We start from the raw sequence: 21,890 nt of genomic DNA, 5'->3' as shown, positions 1-21,890 counted from the left end.
CCTGTATCAACAATATTTTGCTTTTAGTTTTAGATGCACTGGTTAAAGTATTGACTCTGATTTTTAAAGTGAATAGTGATTTAAAATGATTTTAAAGTGAATATTGCAACTTCTTTGCAATATTTCAATGTTTTTTTAAAAACTATTTGAGGAGACAAGGGATAAGGAACTCCCTCAAAATTACTCAGAACTGTCAGTCTTGAAGATGTGCTTGGGCAATCAGCGTGCAGATACATCTTCCTATCTCAGTAGAGAGATTGATGGTCTAAGCCTAATTTATTGAAATAATAGCAGACCATCCTTGGTAAACTGCACATTATACACACCATTTCACTGATGCACCCAGCAAGCTCAGTGTTGTGAGCATATTCTATGATGGAGATAATTATTGACGTAATTTGACCATTGAATTATTTGATGGAATCTGCTTCTTCACCAGACATTTTATGTTGGTTCAAAAAAGCTGATTTTCTCCCACATTCTTCAGTGTAATTATGACCAGACAACATGAATGAAATTAAAAATTGCTGCCTTATTCTCCTTGGCTAACTTGTGTCATGGTTTACCCTCTCTAATATTATCCCACTTGTTCCTGAAAAGAAATATTTGGAGTGTTGGGCATTTATACTCTCTTTATCAGAGGAGAGTATAGATCTGTACAGATGAAGATTGGAGGCAAATATAAATCATTGCAGAAAGTCAGTCACCATGGAAGGAGTCATCACTGAAACTCTCTGTATACCTTAGGCTCTCTTCTTCCTGTTTCAGCTGATCCTGGCAATGGTTGAGACTTGTGAAACTTGGCTGAGTCTACTCCAAATGATCTGTAAATGTGAGACGGTTTAGTTCTGGAGCTGCAGTAATCACAGATTTAGTCACAATAACTTAAATGCGTCACTGGAAAGGCAACAAAAAATCAACCAAGCAATTTTGGGAAAGAAAATCAATTTTGCAGCATATAAGTTACTTCTGCACCATTTTGCTGCCAGCAAAATGTTACAGGATCCAAATCACCCTGACAAGAAGGTGCAATGATTTGACAATACTGAAGATCCAGCTGCACTGGATGGGTCACGTCTCCAGAATGGAGGACCATCGCCTTCCCAAGATCGTGTTATATGGCGAGCTCTCCACTGGCCACCGTGACAGAGGTGCACCAAAGAAAAGGTACAAGGACTGCCTAAAGAAATCTCTTGGTGCCTGCCACATTGACCACCGCCAGTGGGCTGATATCACCTCAAACCGTGCATCTTGGCGCCTCACAGTTTGGCGGGCAGCAACCTCCTTTGAAGAAGACCGCAGAGCCCACCTCACTGACAAAAGGCAAAGAAGGAAAAACCCAACACCCAACCCCAACCAACCAATTTTCCCCTGCAACTGCTGCAACCGTGTCTGCCTGTCCCGCATCGGACTTGTCAGCCACAAACGAGCCTGCAGCTGACGTGGACTTTTTACCCCCTCCATAAATCTTCGTCCGCGAAGCCAAGCCAAAGAAAGATAAGCATTTATAGATAACGAATTGGTATAAAACCCTATCTACATTAATCCCACCCTCTGAGTGAATGATTGTAGTGTAGCAAAGTATTCTATACTGAGCTACTATAGATGTCAGTGTACACATTATGCAATTGCTCTGCATGTTGTCAAGTTGATGTATATACTGTGGAGTCTAGTGAATGACTGACATATCCAGGCTTGCATGCTGGGCTTATAAACATCACTGCTTCTGTCATATGGAAAGGAAGTGATGTCATCAGTCCAGATTAAAAACCTGTGTTGGATGCCGGTCAATTTCCTGTGTTTTCCACAGCACTTCTGCCATTTTGGCAGCCGGTTTGCTTGCTGGTAAGTGGGTCACCACAGTAGAACTTTTTATTGTGGCATTAACCGATTGAGTGGCTGTTACTTTAAGGTTGGTGGGCCTCCGGGTCCAAGTAAGTTATGTGAAAACACTAGAGATATTGAGTACACTGGCAGCAAAAGAAGTGACATCACCTTTGAGTATTTGTTATGTGGCAGACATTTGATTATCAGAACAATTAAACAAGTTCTTCAAGGCAATCAGGTTGTAGAAATTTCAGCTGAAAATGCTGGAAAAGCTCAGTGCTGAAACCTGGGAGCTGTCATTGGTTCCAATATTTAAGTAATAGTACCTTGTCTGGTGGTGCCACTATATAGGTTATTGTTTAATGAGATTGAAGAAAATTTATGTAGTACTTTTGGCAGTCTTCTGAAGTTTAATATTGACCGGGGAAACAATAAATGATTTGTGCCATTGTCAATTTGGGCCATTTTTAGACTGCGCACAACTGAATCATTCCATCAGTATTCTCTCTGACAGACATTTTCAAACAAAGTTCACATACGGTGATGGCACTACTTGGCATGAGGCTGCTTGATTGTTACTTAATGCAGAGGGGAGTGGTCTGTCCACATGGAGGACGTGGAAGATTCCTGGGTTGCATGGATACAAGGAGCTGAACGTTTGCTTTGCCTGTCTGGGCTTGTTCTGTTACAGGCCACAAATATAAATCCATCACATGATGTAGGGGTACAAACATAAGGTAAGAAAGCATCTGGTGCAAAGATACCCTGAATACAATGATGTTATGCTCCTAGGGCCACAAAGCAGACATGCTGAATAGTATCTACTCAAAACTTCAGAGCAAAGCAAAACCTTGTTCTGTGACACATGTAAGATATCACCGAGGAAGATCCTTGAAGTAACAATGTGTATGTTTTATCATGATTACCATAGACAGAGAAAAATGTGATTGAGCAGTGATTGACTGTGGAAACTTCCCTTGGTAAGAATCTTCATTTTGCATATACCACTCTCAGGGCCAGGAGAATGTTTTAACATGGAATTCTGTCCTATTGTGGTAATGACAATCCCAATATGCAATTACATCATTAGGTACCAAGGCTTGGCCAGAGTTCAAAGCATATTTGAATGCACATAAACCAGAGCATCCTGGGCTGTTGGTTAAAATCTAGTACAGCAAGTGGGAAACCTGATAATAAGGGTCACAAGTTTATCTTAAACCAAACAGGTGATGATGAGCAAAGTTTACTGCCAGCAACCCATTACAATTTCAGCGTGGCAGGACCAAGTTTTCCAGTAAGCTGATGTACACAAAAGCACAATTGAATGTGGATCAAGACTTGACATTATTTGATTAATAATACCCAGAAGGAATTTATTGCTGTACAAATTTGCCCTTTAAGATTAAACCTGTTCCTAACATCTTTGCTCCTCTCCTAGATTATTTGTTTCAGGAAGTTTCTTACTGCCTGTGCACCAAAATGAGATAAATCCTCATTGCAATAGAAATCAAGGGTACTAAAGGAAGAGTTGAAGATAAATAACCAGGTGCGACTGAACCACAATAAACGTATACATGATGCAGTGTACCTTGATTTGGGAGTTCATGAAACCTGATGACTACTCCTGTGGGAACTGCAGCCAACTTCAGCTCCTGGAAGTCCACATTAAGGAACTGGAGCTGGGATGCTGAGCAAATCATAGATAAGACTTTTGAGCAGGTGGTTACATCCACAGTGCAGGATTCAGCAAGTAGCTGGTGAAAACTGAGCAAGGTAAAGGGAGAAAGAAGTCAGTGCAGGGTCACTCTGTGCCCATTCCCCTCAACAACAAGAATGCCCCTTTAGATGTTGCTAAAGGGGATGACCTATCTGAGCCAAGGATCAGCTAGGCCTCTAGTACTGCAGTCAGATCGGAGCGTCAGAAGTGAAGGGTGGTCATGTAGAATGATATTCATAGGGGGGACTCAACAGTTAGGAGATTCTGTGGCTGCAAAAGAGACTCCAGGATAATATGCTCCCTCCTGGGTGCTTGGGTCCAAGATGTCTCTGAGTAGTTACAGAATATTCTTAAGGGGGAGGTGAGCAGCCAGAGGTTATGGTACATATTGGGACCAGTGAAGGAGTGGGATAGAGGCCCTTCTGAGTACTGGTAAGCTTAGAGAGTTAGGAAGGAGGAAGAAGAGCAGAATCTCCGAGGTGGTAATGTCTGGATTACACCCGGTGCTACTAGCTATCAAAGGTAGGAAAGGAAGATAGCGCAAAGAAATTAGTGGTTGAGGAGATGGTGCAGGGGGTAGGGTTTCAATGTCTTGGATCATTGGAATCTTTTCTGGGGAAGGGGGTGATCTGTACAAGTGGGATAGGTCACATCTGAACTGGAGGGGAACCAATATCTTTGCTAAGGTTGTTGTAGGGGAGGGGGTTGGGAACCAAAGTGAAGAGGCAGTTGGTGCATAAGCAGAAACAGCCAGTAGGGAGTTTGTGTGGAGGGACAGGCAGATAGGGCAAAATTGTAGCCTTTGCAACAGGCACCCAGAGTCAGAAAACAAGTGTAGGGCTAAAGGTTTCGTATTTAAATGCATGCAGCACAAGAAATAAAATGAATGGCCATATAGAACAGCTACAGATAGGCAGGTATGATGTTGTGGCCGTCACAAGTCATGGCTAAAGGACGGAAGTCATTTGGAACTAAATGTTCAAGGATACACAATTTATCAAAAGGTTTGGCACGTAAGCAGAGGGGGTGGTATGGCTCTGTTGATAAGGAGTGACCTTAAATCATTAGAAAGAAGTGCCATCAGATCAGAATGTGTTGAATTATTGTGAGTTGAGTTAAGAAATGACAAGGGTAAAAAGACACTGTTGGCAGTTATATACAGATCTCTGAATTGTAGCTGGGATGTGGACAACCAATGACAACAGCAATTAAAAAAAAGCCATGTCAGAAGGGAAATTTTATGGTAATCATGGGGAATTTTAACATCCAAGTAGATTGAGAAAACCAGGTTGGGAATGGATCCTTTAATTAATGGCACCATTTCATTTCGATTTTCCAGGGACTGGATTACCATGATCACACAGTAAAGTACAATGTTTAGGCAAGCATATGGACAAATCCTTTTCAGATGGCTTCATTCAGAACTGTTTATCAGTGGTAATACTTAATCTTTCTGATGAAGACAGAATGAGCTACAGTGATATCATGGTGCAAAATCCATTGTCCGTCAGGCAGGAAAATGTTTAACCCTTGAGGCTTCTGATATATGTAAAACAAGCATCTCAAAGTGACAGAAATATTCCACCAATTTTGTCTCCACAGTCCTCTCAGTTCACTGAAACAATAAACTACTATCTCTATCCTCCTTCAAACCAACATTTCAGCTATTGATAGCCTATTCATTCTCAGTTGACTCCACAGAGGAAGCAACATGCCTGACACCAGTCTCTCAAAATGGGCACTCCAAGCATGATCATGGAAAGAGAAATACCAGGTTGACAGAAGAAACCATTTAAAGATATGATCAAAATCTCTTTGAGAAAAATACAACATCCTCAGTAACATTTGGGAATCCCTTGCTCGTAACTGCACAAAGTGGTAAAGGAGCTACCAGAGTGGTACTGGGAACCTTCAGTCATACGTAACGTTTGGAAGGAGTGCACCTACTTCCCCTTCCATGGAAGAGTCTATAGATCACACATTATCCTCATCAGTCTCCCCAGACTCCACAAAGCATGAGTAGAAGTGAGTCCATCTCAATCTTGAGAGGGTGCCTGGAAGAAATGAAAGTACTGTGGAGAGAGTGAACTTGATGGATTTTGAGATGATTAAGAACAACTTGCATATAATTGAGAAAAACTTGGCATATTCTATAAATGGATGAATAATTAAGTAACATTTATAAATTGGCTCTAAATATGGTGATATTTGTATTACTAGTTTATGAACATAAAATGAGAATTATTGGCCCTTTTGAGTTTGGTTCCATTTTTCAATGAGATTAAGGCTGCTCTACAGTCTAATTAATTAATTAATTATCTTTCTTTTAATTCACTGGGGGTTCAGAATATGTTTAGTGATAGAGCGTTCATAGCTTAAGATGGATAACTCTAAAAGACCTTGTCTCGATCCTGAGATCTCTTCTCCTGAGGGAACAGTAGTGTGATAGTCGTTATCACCCAAAAGCCTATAAAAAAACTTTTCTCAAAGTATTTTCCATATGCTGAGCTCTCCTGTGAAAGAACTTTTCAGCCTTCACTTTAACAAGATACTTCTCAGATACTTATACACTTGAGAGAGTCTGAATAGGTCATTCCAGTTCAATCTTCAGAAACAAGAGTGGTAAAATTGCACAATCCACCAGGGACCACACTCATGCTGAGCCACATTAATGGTGGGATATGACAGAAGGAGTAGGTGACTGAATTGCTCATGTTTCGACCCCATAAAATCCTATGACAATTACATCCTGTAAATGCTTAACAAAATAATCCTATGATTTTCCTACTGGTGTTATGCGAAAAGGAAAATAATTCTACTGGCCACAGTTTGTGTACTAGAATGACAACAGTGTCGTAAGAAGTCAAACAAATGCTTGTTTGGATGATAAATTGAATCTTCAGATTTATGTCTCCAGGTGACTGGTGATAACTGTACTCCTAATCTTTCTCCATTCTTGAAATATTGGATTTGAAAGCTTCAATGCCCTGTGGTACTCCAGCAATCACTAAATGAGTTCCAATGCCACTGAAAGCACAGTAATTAAGATCTTAAAACAATGAATTGTTTACATTTGAATGTTGAACTATTATATTCTGACAATGAAGCAAAGGCATTTTGAATGTGAAACATTATATAGTAGAAGGAATATAATTAAAGTACAAAACTGCAACAAAATAATGAAAGCTGGTGGCCTTTTACATGTTCTCATCTCTGCTTTCTTTTCATTCCTTTTATGAAAGTTAATAGAAAAGAGTTTACACTCTAAGTTGTTGCAAAATGCATTGTGAAGATTGAGTTGTCTTGGTGAACCCAATCTCATTTCCATTTTAGCCAGAAATAGTGACCAATATCTTATGAATAGCATTGAGATAAATGATCAGCTCATTTTTTGGTGAACTTGGCTAAGAGATTAATATTGATCAGAAAACTGAAGAAATTCCACTGCCCCTCCTCAAACATTGCCATGCAATCAGTTACATAAATATGAATAGCCAGATGGTTTCTCTGCTTAATACCTCATTAGAAAGGCAGTGTCATCTTAATGCAGCACTTCCTCAATATTACTGTGAAGCATCAGCTTATACTACAAATCAGAACTGGGCTTGAATTCAGTAATATTTGACTCAGAGACAGGAACACAACCACTTAATAATATGCATTATCTTGATGGTTCAGTAAATAAAAGTATTTTGGCAGTTTCTACCAGATTTAACTAATGGATATTTAACCTCTGATTTGCATCAATCATAGCCTTCACAGAGAGTGGTATGGAATGCATGACCATGAACCCTGGGATTCAGTTCTTCTAAATAATAAAAAGCAAAGCAGAGATTGTATCCACTCTTCTTGGCCGTGTTGCTTTAAGTGTACACTGGGGTCATTACAGGATGCTACAAATAGAATGTAATTGAGAGAATAAGAATTATTGTCCTGCAATAAGAAAAATTCTGAAATTCACCACCATCAAAATTCTCCAGTGGACTCTGCCCTGATGACAACACTTGCAAAAACTGCATCCAGCTGCAGCTTCTTATAGACTGCATTAGGGAACAGCCTGAACACTGGAGTTTAAAGGGGTCATAGGCAGGAGCTACAGAGAGGCAGTCACACATTGGAGGCAACAGGCAGGTACCGGGGTGACTGTCAGGAGAGGGAAAAGGAATAGGCAGTCAGTGCAGCATCTCCCTGTGGCCCTTTCTCTCAATAACATGTGCTGGATACTGTTGTTGGTGGGGGGGGAGGGTGGGTAGGTAGGTGGATGGGAATACTTACCTGGTAAAACATTACAGCGGCCAGGTCTTAGAAGGGAAGGGTGAGAGGAGAAGAGCAATAGTATTAGGGGATTTATTGGTTAAAGGAACAGACATGAGATACTGAGATCAAGATTCTCAGATGGTGTGTTGCCTCTCTGGTGCCAAGGTCAGAGATGTCTCTGATTGGGGGCTACCTACCATGTAAAAGTTCTTCTCCAGTCTTTAAAGAGAATTCTGTGAGATCCACTCGCACTGCTTCCCCTCTGTATCCCTGCTTCCCCTCTGTATCCCTGCTTCCCCTCTGTATCCCTGCTGCTCTCAAGCTCTTAGTTATGTTCCTCCCCCTCCTCCCCACCTTTTTATTCAGGTACCTGCTTGTTTTTGCTTATAGCTGATGAAGGGTCAGGTCCGACACATTGATTATCCTTTACTTCCTCTAAGTACTGTGTGGCCTGCTGGGTGTCTCTTACACATGTGTGCATTAGACCCAATACTAGATGACATCTGTTTAAAGTGAAAGGAGGAAAGTTTAGGGGAGAAGTCAGAGGTAAGATTTTTTTATACAGTGATGTGTGCCTTGAATACATTGCCAGGGGTGATGGTGGAGGCTGGTACAAATCTGACATTTAAAAAACTCTTAGTTAGGCACATCGATATATGAAAAATAGAGGGTTATTGATGTGAGGTTATGTATGATACTTTGATGAAGGGCTCAAGCCCAAAACATTGGTTATGTATATATATCTTTGCTATATAGAGCTCTCTGTTTGAACTGCTGAGCAGTGGTGGATTAACTATTACCTGGGCCCAAGAATGAGCTTTAATTATGTCACATCACCCAGCCCCCCAACTGACCTTGCACTCCTGCCCCATAGCCCCACCCTTCATTGAATAGTATTAAGTGAAATTGTTCCATTTATTATCCTTTGGTCATGATGCCCTTGCACATTCTAAATTTATCCATTGAGTATGTGCTGGGAATACACCAGTTGACGTTTGATTGTAAGAGGGGAGGAAAACTTCATTAAAATCAAGCAAAACGTTACCTTACAGAAGCTGTCTGTTAGCCTCGAATAATTTGAAAAGTCTGTTAGTTACAAAAAGATAAATAAAATCAGTTCTAAGAAAACAGTCTCGATACAAAATAACACAGGAGAATGGAGAATCTTTTTAAAATAAAAGCAAACCTTTCATGAGCAACGCTGCATGAGTCGAGCTCTGCTGCAGATCTGCTTCCTCAGACTCCTGCCTGCGTACAAATGTGAGCGTTAATTGACAGGTAGCATTGGGACTGGCAGAGCCCAAATTGATAGATGGGGCCGAGACCCCGCTGCAGATTGACAGGTGGACATGATACTTCCGCGAGCCTTGATTGACGGGTGGAGCCAGGACTAACGCGAGTCCATGTTGACAAGTAGTTACATTGGTACACCAGTGGTTGTGATGGGCCCACTTACCTTTTAGGCCCTTAGGCTTCAGCCAACTGAGCCGAATAGTTAATCCACCTCTGCTGCTGAATTTCTCCAGCTTTGTGTTTTCACTTAAATTGTATGAAGTAGGTTTACATAGGTCAGCACAACATCAGGGGCTAAATAATCTATTCTCTAAATCTGATCCGAGCATAATAAAAATGATTGGTTACAACACCATTGGAACTCTCTAGTGCATTATGCCTTGATACTGCCTGCATTTCAGGCAGATCTGCAAATACAGAAATACTACGGGTTGAGTTCCCTCATTTCACATTTCAAGTGTGTTCTGACAAAGTCTGGATAGTGGGAAATACAGCACCTCAGATCAATGTTGAATGAATTCTCTCAAATCGAACAATAATCAGTGACCACGACAACGGGGTCAGCACCCAAGATGGTGACGCCTCTTATCGGCATCAGCCATGAAGGGTTGCAGACTCCAGGGAGGCGGAGGACTAGCGCAGGGTATCAGAAAATGGGGAGAGCACACCCCCGTCTGAGAAGGAGAGGCAGAGGAGATGGCCCATGGGATGGTGACCACAGCGGTGGACCGGTGTGACTGAAAAACCCATGCATGTGGCAGACTGCTGGCGACTCGAGGCGAGGAATCCACGGAGACTATGGGCTGCTGGAGACTGTTTTCAGGGATTCCCGCTGAACTCCAGACTCCTGGAGACCGGTTCAAAAGTTGCTGAAGGGGTAGCAGGTATCAGAACCAGGATGCAAGGGGTTGCCGAAGGTGATGAAGGTTTCCTGATCGTGTTGGAGGTTCAGATCTGGAGCTTGGTTTGCCGATAGTTTGGACTGGACTCTGTGTGGCTGCAGAGGCTATGGAAGCTCTGGAGGTGAATCTCTGGACACTCGGTGGGCCTGGGGGAACATTCTTTTGCTTCTCTTTCTCTGACTGTAGAGGTGCTTTAGGCAATGTCTGCCGTTAGTGATTCCGTCCGCCTGACAGCAGGCAAAAGCAATTTTGTGTAATATGACACTGTTTTATTCCAATGACAATAGGTTAAACCTTGAACTTGTATATAAAGTAAATAGAGGAAAATCAAGTTTGAAGATTATTAGGTTTGAATAAAAATTCTTCCTTCCTGTGTCAGCCTCCAAAAACTAAGTTTGTGGCGGCTCCTCGCAACCCCCTCAGCGTGCCTCACAAAATGAAGGACAAACATGACGATCCAGCAGGTTGCACGAGGCCCACAGCACTCCCCTCCAATTAGCCACGACTAAAGGAGCCTATCTGGCCTATCAATGAAAGTGGATCACAAATGCACCAATCAGTGCTGAGGGGGCTTTGACCACACCCCTCAGCTTGAGTATAAAAGCAGGGCTGTGAGCCCAATAAAGCTCAGTGTTCATTGTACTCAGCTGGGGTTGGTGGTGTTCTTTCTGGGAACAGTGTGTTCTTTTTGAGCTAATCTGCATTCAGCTATAACCTCTCTTGTGCTATAGACTCTCCGGAGCCATAGCTTGTAGCAGCTAGCTACAAGTTAGACATTAGAAAGAATAGTTGTTTATATGAGATCCTGGAACTACATCCAGAGAAATACAAAATCATTGGAATGGTGTGCAAGCATAAGCAAATGTTAGCCATTGGACATTTAGCTTTGAGTATCAAATTGTCATTGTTACATTACAGCTAATATTTCATTTCCTTCTTTAGTATTGTTTTCTATGTTGATTTGCATGAAATAATTCCTTTACAGGACAGCTATATATCCTGGTTAAAATAATTAGATTATGTTTGCAAATCAGGATTAAATAGACTAATAAAATTATAAAACTCCAATACGATATTACGTGGGATGCATATAATGAAGTCTCTTTATTCCTCTGTGGGCAAATGAGTGTTTAGCATGCAGGTTATGATGCCTTCTGCTGGTGTCTTTAATACATAATTCAGCTTGTATTACTTGCTGGCCATTAGAAAATGAAAGAATATTTGTTAAATAGGTATAAATGGATAATATTCTGTAGGTGCCAGATCCAGCCCATAAATTCTGCATAGATTTTCAAAGCCTGAAAGTGAGTCTGCAGTTTAAATGTATTGGGCTCATAAGTGCATAATTTTATAAATGTTGTGCAATACTGAAGATAGCAGTCTGATAAAACTGCACTGCCCTAACATGCAGACATTGTAAGTCCATGATGAATTGAATAAATATCTTGCCAAAATACAATTCATGTGTACAGAAAGCTTGTTGACATTACATTTATCTCCTGGGGCTGACAGGAGCAACACTGATGCATTGAAATTCAATTCTGAGGTAATTTATAATGAAATGGACAATATTACTTGATTCTCCTGATTTTCTAACAGGCAGCAAAGCTAAATAATAACATTATTAAAATATACAAAGTGTTGGATAAACACAGAATGTCACAGAGCATCTTTAGGAAGTAAAGGGTAACCAACATATTGGGCCAGAGCCCTTTGTCAAGGAATGGGCAAAAAGCAGGCAGGTACCTGGATAAAAAGGTGGGTGGAGGTGGGAAGAAGGGGCATGAGAGGAGCACAGATCAACAGGCAAGAGGTCACAGGTGGAGGACAGAAGAGAAATAAAAGCTGAGGTGATAAGGTAGCTCTCTGAATAGGGAGAGAAGGGAATGAGATAGGTAGCTGGAGTAAATAAGTTAGAGGGATAGGGAAAGAGAGAGAAATGTTGGGGGTGGGTGGTGTTGACTAACAGTAACTGGATATATTGATGTTAATGCCATCTGGTTGGAGAGTGCCCAGAGAGAATATTAGGTGTTATTCCTCCAATTTGCAGGTAGCCTCAGTTTGATAGTGCATGAACACATGGTCAGATATGTCAGTGTGGGAATGGGTTGTGGAATTAAAATGGTTGGACAATGGTCAATAATCCAAGAAGATGAGAATGGCAGCAGGTGAGGGTGCTACTCCAGTGACCCTTTCATGAAGCACATTTATTCTCCTTGTTCCTCGGCAGAGAGTACCAGCTCATTCTTCAAGGCAACAGCATACAAGAATGAAGATTGTGTGAGCATTGATTTAGTTTTAGAAAATGCTAAATAACTTCCAGAAATGTGAGGTAATTGAAGGACTGTGTAGGTGGAGAACCCACTGAAAGAGGCTTTTGCTAATTATTTTTGTCAAAATCAAATGTTACTTCAATAGAAATGAGACCCCTCAATTATTTAATATTTAATGTCTTCTAATACGGTTTCTTTCCAGGCTACTGGAAAAATGTTACACTATTGATTTATCTGTGGGCCATTGCCTGGACAAATTGGACATTGACTTCTTTAGAGCTACATTGGAATGCTTGTGCATAATTTAGCCTTGGATAGGCAGGTTAGTAGCATATCAATTTTGATTTCTATAGACCTAAAATCAGTTCTTGGTTATAATTAGCCCATCTAAGTATCATAGCTAATACATTCTACAGGAAAAAATATTGCGAGAAAGATTATGATCTGTGCAGATTCATCAGTTTCATAAATGTAGGTTTTAAATAAGTTACTTACAGGTACTTTGATATTAATTCAATGATCTAAAATATATACATTAAATAAACCCAAGAATGAGATGCAGTAAGCAAGAAATGTACGCAATTACCCAATCCAGCAAGATCCTCTTCAGCAAATCCAATTAGAGGCCAAAAAAAAAAGAACCAATAGAGAAACTTCCGATATCAAACAAAGGAATATCTAAGACTATTGAATTCAAAGGGTCAAAAGTCCTGCGGACAAGTCAGAGAAGGAGAGAAAGAAAAATCCAAAGATGAGAAGACTGCAGGCTATTTATTGCACTCTATTGTTTCACCAATTACAGTCCAATGCGATAACAGACAAGAAACATTTAAAATACTTTGATATTTGGCAGGCATGATTATTGCATGATATGTGAAGGGACAATATTACAAGAGAGAAATCAAGTTCTATGAACACAGCTATGTAAATTAATTTAATTAACTTTGCTTGCTAATTCCTGACTATTTTTGATTTAAATGATATAAAAGAGATTTTCTTTAGTGCTTGAGATTTCATCCATATTCAATGTCAGCATTGGCCTGCAATTGACGGTTTTGGCATTTAGCTATATGGACTTAGCATGCATTATTACTGGTGCATGTATCCGTGAATGTACTTGCATGTTACTGTAAAAGCATATCTAAAGATGATTGCAAGATAATCATGATAAACACATGGTTTCCAATCCATTTATAGCAAAATATTCCTTTAGACAGTTGGTCCAATGGCTACCCTTTATGTTTTGACCACTATAGCCAAGGGTGGCAAAAAATTAAATTATACACTGGGGTGGCAACCCGGCACACAAAATGGCCGATGAATGCAGTGATAGCGCAGACCCACGAGTGCCAATGACCTTCATCCCAAGTGACTGCCTCCAAGGCAGGAAACAACGCACAACAGCGGGAACGCTGTGTAATTGGAGATTGACGCTGTCATGACGCCACTCCTGTCATCAGCACCAGGGATTAAATATAAGCAGAGCTGCCAGTGCTATAAATCTTCGACATTACTCCTCGTGTGTGTCGTGGTAGTCCACACACTTCAATACTGGTGCAGTCATATTGTTAACATTGCCGATTTAACTTATTTGTCTTGACCATATTTTTACTTGGTACACAGTACTGGCCCAGACTGGCTTACATTGGTAACAACAAAGTGTATCTAAGGTTTTCAGTGTCTAATCAGAATGCCGATTATGGGGGGTGTGGCAAGATGGCGTAAGGAACAGATGTGCCTTCCTGTCCTCTCCTGACTCTTTGTTATTGTTTTGTCTATAAGTGCCCGTTAAAACTTTTTAAAAGTTTAGAAATAGTTAGAGGTGTTGAATTAGTTTCTAATGGTACAACTGCTGAAAAGAAGCAAAAAACAAAAAGGCAACAGATCGTTAAGAAATTGCATTTTCCGAAGTTATCTGAGCCTACCTGTTTACAAGAAGCCAGGACTCAGCGTGGAATGGATCCAGGAAGAGAGGTACAAGATTCGGCAACGGAGCTCCGCTCTTTGTCGGCAGGGCTCTTTAAAGATGGCGCCCGGCAGCCCTTTGAACAAAGGGCTGGCCAGGAGCGTGCGCGTGAATCAACGCCCGCTGTGAGCGATTTCAGTGAGTCTTTGACAGCTAGAACAGCTGAGACGTTGCCAGCTGAAGACCCGACCTCGAAAAGACGCTTACCGATTGATGTAGCGGTGGTGCTGCGAAATGCACCTCCAGTAATGAAGACTTCAACAGACATCGATGTAATGAAGGCATTTGATATAATATGGGTTAAGGATAACCCTGGCCATCAGCCTCCAGATATTGCTGAGGAGGTTGTGGCAGGGGTTTCCACATGTAGTCATACTATAAGAAAAGCAGTTAAACCAAAGGAAATAGAAGACCCTTTGGCTATACAGAAACAGCAAGATCCTACTGTGCCTGAATCTATTCCAGTAGATATGCTTATTAAGAATCTTGAATCTAAGTTATCCTCTACAATAAAAGAAATAGGTAAGGCTTTAGTTCAGGTTAATACAAAGCTTAATACTTTGGTGGACATTAATGCTCAACAGATGGTTGATTATGGAGCTTTTAAGTTTGAAACGAGTGAAAGACTTGATGGTTGTGATCAAGGCATAATTGAGGTATGAGACTAAATACAAGATGTAAATAAAACAATTGAAATTTTACAAATTCAGAATAAAAATTTGGTGAAAAAGGTTGATTATTTGGAGAATCAATCTAGATGGAATAATATAAAAATTGTTGGTTTGCCAGAAGATATGGAAGGATCAGATCCAAGAAAATTCTTCACTGAATGGATTCCACAAGTGTTAGGACAAGATAAGTTTCCGGAAGGCATAATATTGGAACGTGCTCATAGAGCTTTGAGAAGAAAGCCTTTTCCAGGACAAAATCCAAGACCTGTTTTGGTTCGTTGTTTAAATTATTATGATAGAGAGACAATTTTGTGTGTGGCTATAAGAAATGCACAACAAAGAGGATCTCCCCTGATGGTTCAGAACAATTGTGTTTTTTTCTATCCGGATTTGAGTCAAGAAGTTATGTATCAATGATGTGAATTTAATCCTGTGAAAGAAGTGTTGTGGAAAAAAGGATATAAAGCAACATTTAGATATCCTGCAGTATTGAAGATTTTTCAAGATGGTTATCAACCAAAATTTTTTGATAATCCTAAGGAAGCTATGGACTTCGCTCAATTACTGCCAATTATGCAATTTCAGGAACGACGTAGTCCATCACAGTCTCCAAGGAGAGTGGAGACGCAAGATGGGAACCGAATTCCAAAAAGAAATGGAAGCAATGGTGGTCAGAGTGACAAAGTTGATTAAAATTTTTTTTTTTTCCTGAGAAGATTTCAGATAATGATGATAGTTTAATGTGAAACGGGAGTGGGAGAGGGAGCTGGGTGGGCATCATTTTCCAAAAGTCATCAGCTACGTGTGAGTTATCTCACACCCAATATTTTGTGGGAGTTACCGCATTGAGCGGTTGAGACAGGAGGAGGTGGCTGTAACCTCCTACCTGTTCTTTTTTTTAAATCAATTTTTGGATTAAGGAGTGAAGTTTTTTTTATTATTTTTAATTTTTTTTTGTAGTTTTAGGAGGGGATAAGGGAAGGGGGTGTTTTTCTTTTTTTTTTCTTTTTTCTCTTTTCTCTTTTCTTTTTTTCTCTCCTTCTCTTTTTCTTTGTGTTATTGTAAGTAATGTCTAAACTTAAGTTTGCCTCTCTTAATGTTCAGGGTTTAAATAATCCTATTAGGCGTAAGAAAGTACTTGCTTACTTAAAAAAATTAAAAGTTGATGTGGCTTTTTTGCAGGAAACTCATTTAACAGATAAGGAATATTTGAAACTTAAACGTGAATGGGTTGGACAAGTTTTTTATTCTTCATTTAATTCAAAGGCGAAAGGAGTGGCAATTCTGGTGCATAAGAATCTACCATTTCAGTTACAGAATGAAGAGAAAAATGGAGGAAGATTATTAAAATTGAATTGTACAATTCTTAATGAGGCTTGAACTTTGCTTGATGTTTATGCTCCAAATGTTGAAAATACAGCTTTTATTGTAGATGTGTCTTTATTACTTGAACAAACAAATTCCAATGTGATGATTGGGGGAGATTTAAATGTGGTTTTGGAGCCTTTATTGGACAAGTATCCAAGAGTAATTAAGAAATCTAAGATGGCAGTACAAGTGACTAATATGATGAAAGATTTGAATTTAGTTGATATTTGATGAAGATTGAATCCTACAGAGAAAGATTTTTCTTTTTATTCTTCACGTCATAATTCCTTTTCAAGAATTGATTATTTTTTAATTTCAACACATTTGCAGGATAAGGTTATATCTGTGGATTATAAGGCAAGGTTGGTTTCAGATCATTCATTATTATTATTAGAATATCAGAGTTCACAAGATGTTCAGAGAACCCCAAGATGGAGATTTAACACTATGTTATTATAAAAACCAGAATTTATTAGTTATTTAAAAAAACAAATTGAGGATTTTATTAGTAATAATGCTAATTCTGTTTCTAGTCATTTTGTTTTATGGGACGCATTGAAAGCTTTTTTATAAGGTCAAATTATTAGCTATGCATCTAAAGAAAAGAAAGAGAGAATTAGAGAGATTGAAGATTTAGAGAAAAAGATAACTGTTAGTGAAAAAGAATTTCAAAAAATGCTACTGAAATGCAAAAGAATCAGTTAACTAATTTAAAATTAAAGAATAATGAATTACAAACATATTGATTTGAATGTTTAATGAATCGAACTAAACATAAGTTTTTGAATGGGGTGAGAAAGCTCATAAAGTTTTATCATGGCAGTTAAAAAAGAACAATTATTTAGGATTATACCAACAATTAGAAAAAAATCAGGTATTACTTTTAGACAAAAAGAAATTAATGAGGAATTTTGTAATTTTTATAAAAAACTATATACATCTGAGTGTAAAGATGTAAATGAAGATGCAATAGATTCTTTTTTGAAAAATATTAACTTGCCACAGTTGAATCAAGAAGCTAGGCAAGAGTTGGATAAATCTTTTACAGAGAATGAAATTGAAATGGCTATAAGAGATATGCCAAATGGAAAGGCACCTGGTGAAGATGGGTTCTTTATAGAATTTTATAAAACTTTTTATGTTGATATATCTTCTTTTTATAAGAATGTAATACAGCAGATTTATAAAACTTTTCAATTATCTGAATCTTGTTCTAATGCAATAATTACGGTTATACCAAAAAAAGATAAAGATCCTTTACAGGTTTCTTCTATCGACCAATATCATTGTTAAATGTAGATTATAAAATTGTGGCTAAAGTTATGGCTAATAGATTGGCTCAATATTTACCTAAAATAATACATAAAGATCAAACAGGATTTATAAAAAATAGATATGTGTCTGATAATATTTTGCGATTAATTACTTTGATAAATTTAAATCTCAAATCTCAAATAGTGGTCTCATTAGATGCAGAAAAGGCTTTTGATAGAGTGGAATGGAAGTTTTTATTTAAAGTACTTGATAAATTTTGTTTTGGTTCTTCGTTTATTGGATTGATAAAGGCTTTATATAATAGTCCGAAGGCTAGAGTTGCTACTAATGGACAGATTTCAGAATATTTTGATTTAACAAGGTCTACTAGACAAGGATGTCCATTATCACCTGCTTTATTTGCTATAGTTATTGAACCTTTGGCACAGTTAATACGTCAAAATGAAAATGTTAAGGGTATGAGAGTTTTGAATGAGGAATATAAGATTAATTTATTTGCAGATGATGTTTTATTATATCTGGTAGATCCTGATATTTCCTTACCAGCAATTCAAGAATCTTTAGAAATTTATGGTCAATTATCTGGCTATAAGGTAAATTGGGCTAAAAGTGAAATTTTGTCAATTTGTAAAGATGATTATTCGATTTATAAAAATATTACGAAATTGAAGTGGACAAAACAAATTAAATATTTGGGAATTAACGTTAATACAGAATATCAAGATTTATATTCAATTAATTACCTTCCTTTAATAAAAAAGATTAAACTAGATTTGATTAGGTGGAAGGACTTACCTTTAGGTTTACTGGGGAGGATTAATACTATAAAAATGAATATATTTCCTTGGATGCAATATTTGTTTCAATCAATTCCTTATTTTAAAAAAAAGTTCCGAGGGTAGCAATGAAAAATTTGATGTGGGACTTTCAATTTGGAGGTTTGAGATTACCTAATTTTCAATATTATTATGAAGCAGCTCAATTTAAATTTCTTAGTGCATTAATGAATATGGAGGATCCGCCCAGTTGGGCAAAGATAGTACTGGCAGTTATTTTAGAAAAATCTCCACATGAATTTTTGTTTCAATGGAATAAAAATTTGTTACGAACTTATGATGTACCAATACTGAAACATTTATTAAATTTATGGATGAGTAAACTTGATAAAATGGGGCTTAAAAATAAATGGTCTGGGCGATTGCCATAATATAATAATCAACTTGTTCCTTTTACGGTCTCCAATATCACTTTGAAACAATGGGAAAGGAAAGGAATAAAACATTTATCTGATTGTTTTTTTGAAGGACATTTTTGTTCTTTTGAAGAATTACAAAAGAAATTTGGTATTAGTGGAAATTCTGTATTTGTGTATTATCAGTTAAGATCATTTGTAAAACAAATATGTGGTCGTCAAATGACTTTATTGCCCAAAACTAGTTTTGAGAAATATGTACTTTCAATACCAGAAAAAGGGTATATATCTGATTTGTATTGTATTTTACAAGAAATTGAAAGTAAGAAAGATTGGGATAAAGATAAGTTGAAATGGGAAAAAAGATTTAGGTTCTACAATAGCTGATGAAGCCTGGATGGAAATTTGTCAAAATAGTATTCGGAAATTGATTAATGCTAGATTAGCGATGATTAATTATAATTTTATACATCAATTATATCTAACACCAGAAAAATTTAAAAAATTTGGTCTTAGTAAGTCAGATTGTTGTTTTCGTTGTGATCAGATAGCTAGTACTTTTTTACATACTGTCTGGTCTTGTGACCGATTGCAACATCTACTTGGAAAGATAGAAATATGCTAACTTTGGATAGGTGGTATTTAGAGATGAAGTCTTGTTTAATTATGGAAAGGATATCTTTTTCAATTCAAGATAAGATGTTTTTTTATAAGTTGAAGTGGACTCCATTTGTTAAGTATATGCAATTAAGTTTGATTTAAGTATGTTCCTAGATGTGATATTCTAGATTTGATAAATCTTTTTTTAAAATTATTTTTATTTGATTTTTTTTCTTTGTGTGTGCTTTTTTAAATATATAATATTATTAATTTTACTAATTCTTCACTCTTTATTTTGGGGGAGGGGAAGGGTGGTTTTTTTTATATAGATTTTTTTTAGTTCTTGTATATGTGGGGGGGGGGGTTAGGTTGAATTAAGTTAGTTTATTGATGTTGTTTTGTAATTATATTATTTTATTTTATATTTTTTCTTTAAATGTAATTTTTCTTTTTATTCCTGTGATAAAATCTTTAAATAAAGTTTAAAAAAAGGAATGCCGATTATGCTATAAGGCAATATGGAAATGCTGTCCTTGTACTGAGAAATTAATTGCTTGACACTCTGAGTCTAGTCTCACTCACTGAGACTTTATGCCTTTTTTTTGCTTTTAAAATATTTCACTTTTCAAAACTGAAGACCTCCCAGAACCTCAGCTTTTTTGCCAAATTCACTCCTGCGGTGAGCTTATTATTACAGCCCCCACCTTTGATGTTGACATTTGTTCATTCATAGAATTAACAGCAATATTATGAACCAGACAAACTTCATCAATATTTTTGGAAGCCATCCTTACAAATGTGAAATTTGACAGGCCTGTTCAAATTTTACATCCTGCCTAATACATCTTGCCTCACATCACTTAATTCAGGAAAGGTACTTTTAGTTTATTCAAGATCCTTTTTATTTTGCTCATAAGTACTCAACAATATACATATTATGAAATATACTGCAAATGTTATTAAACTTATTTATAGGCACGACAGTAACAGCACTAATTTCTTCCTGTCTAACCCGCTTAACATTCTTATTAGACGTAGCGTTATATGAGCTGACATCATCTTTGACAATGTAATCACAGAGGTTGGAAACCCTTTGTAGGAATGCATGTGAGGACAACTTAGATATTGAAAAATGTTTCTTAAGAAAATTATTTTTCTATTAGACTCTTCCAAAGAATTAAAGTTATGAGTGACCCCTGTTCTTCTCCTTGCAAACTATTTAGGTGAATCAAAATGTCTATAATTCAGAAGTTACATTATTTTGACTCAAACTGATGTTCTCATTCCACCATTGACTTGGAGAGTCCTATGTAATTTTGCACCAGACATAATCACAGTAAATTGTGTTCAAGGAACCTATCCAGTTGCTCTTCAATGAAAAGTATAAATGGTGTAAACTGTTGTAACTGAACATATAATCTGAAGATATTGATTTTTACTGATCCCACACCTCTCTAGGCCATTTGAAAATCAGACCAATTAATGTGGGCACCATTTCGTTAAATATATCAGTTTAACTTACTAATTCTCTTTATTTCTGGATGCCTGTCTGCCTTTCATTGATCCTTAGGATTCAGCCATTTATTTTAATTAACAACCTATAGGAGGTCCCCTTTTCCTAAGTTTTTATGAATTGTGAATGAATACAATTCCTCTCACTCTGCACTAGTGACTCGCTCTCTTTCCCACTCATCTTTGGCCATTTATCACTGCCTTCACCTATTGTCAATTGAATATGCACTTCAACAAAATAAATTTGTGTTTAATCTCATAACACTGAAATGCTTCAAAGAAAACTGCAGGATATGTCACATTACACTTTAATACAATCATAACATGATTTTATGTTGCAATTGGAAGAACCCAGGAAGTAAATGTTAGAAATCTAGCCCAGTAAAGAAAAATCAGTGTTCAGATTCCATACACGAGCTCCTTCTGCGGAAAAAAAAATATTTTGAGACAACTATACATAGCTGAATTAAATTATACCATAATTTTAGGGAAATGGACCCAAAAGTTATAAATTCTGAGTTTTTTTTTCTCATCTTCATCTGTATCTTGTTAAGACATTAGTTAAATCTTCATGGTTAACACAGCCATGTATGAGAGGGCCTGGAGACTCAGGAAAAGGCATGGACCCTCTCCAACTACTCCAATAAATAGATTTTCTAGACAATATTTTAGAAAATAAATTCAATATTGCCAATAGAACTAAAGAATAGCTAATACATTTTGCAACATGAACAACAACGTGTAAATCTTAATTTCTTTTGGCCTAGAAAGTAAATCTTTCACAAGGATGATTTCTGTATATTAAATGTGTCATAAATGACATGTGCAATAACTTTAGCGTTTTTTTCCCAAGTAATTACTTTTTCCCTTTGAGTCATTATACAGCACAGTACAGAAAAAGGCTCTTTAGCCCATCCCATCCATGCTGATCTTTTGTCCCACTTGTACTAATCCATTTGCCTGCATCCACTTCAGCGCCTTGCTTATTTAGTATATGTCTATATGTCTCTTTAATTTAATAATTATATCTGATTCTA

The 21,890-nt window shown here is 37.6% G+C and overlaps 1 long non-coding RNA gene across 2 annotated transcripts in view; it reads right to left on the bottom strand.

The window, feature by feature from the left end:
- The window catches only part of LOC138755547 (uncharacterized), an 84,069-nt gene that overhangs the window by 30,326 nt on the left and 31,853 nt on the right, over positions 1–21,890 (bottom strand). The window contains exons 1-3 of one of the 2 annotated variants that reach the window (XR_011352380.1): positions 8,988–9,072; positions 8,847–8,887; positions 743–824 (exon numbers count right to left, since the gene is read on the bottom strand). This is a non-coding gene — a long non-coding RNA (uncharacterized lncRNA). Of the gene's footprint in view, positions 1–742; positions 825–8,846; positions 8,888–8,987; positions 9,073–21,890 lie in introns of those variants that run through there. The other variant, XR_011352381.1, reaches the window with a different exon arrangement.

The sequence above is a fragment of the Narcine bancroftii genome, chromosome 2 (genome assembly GCF_036971445.1).
Source record: "Narcine bancroftii isolate sNarBan1 chromosome 2, sNarBan1.hap1, whole genome shotgun sequence".
Taxonomy (NCBI): Eukaryota; Metazoa; Chordata; class Chondrichthyes; order Torpediniformes; family Narcinidae; genus Narcine; species Narcine bancroftii.
Note: the sequence above shows the minus strand (reverse complement) of the source record. Positions and strands in the feature narration are given on the sequence as shown.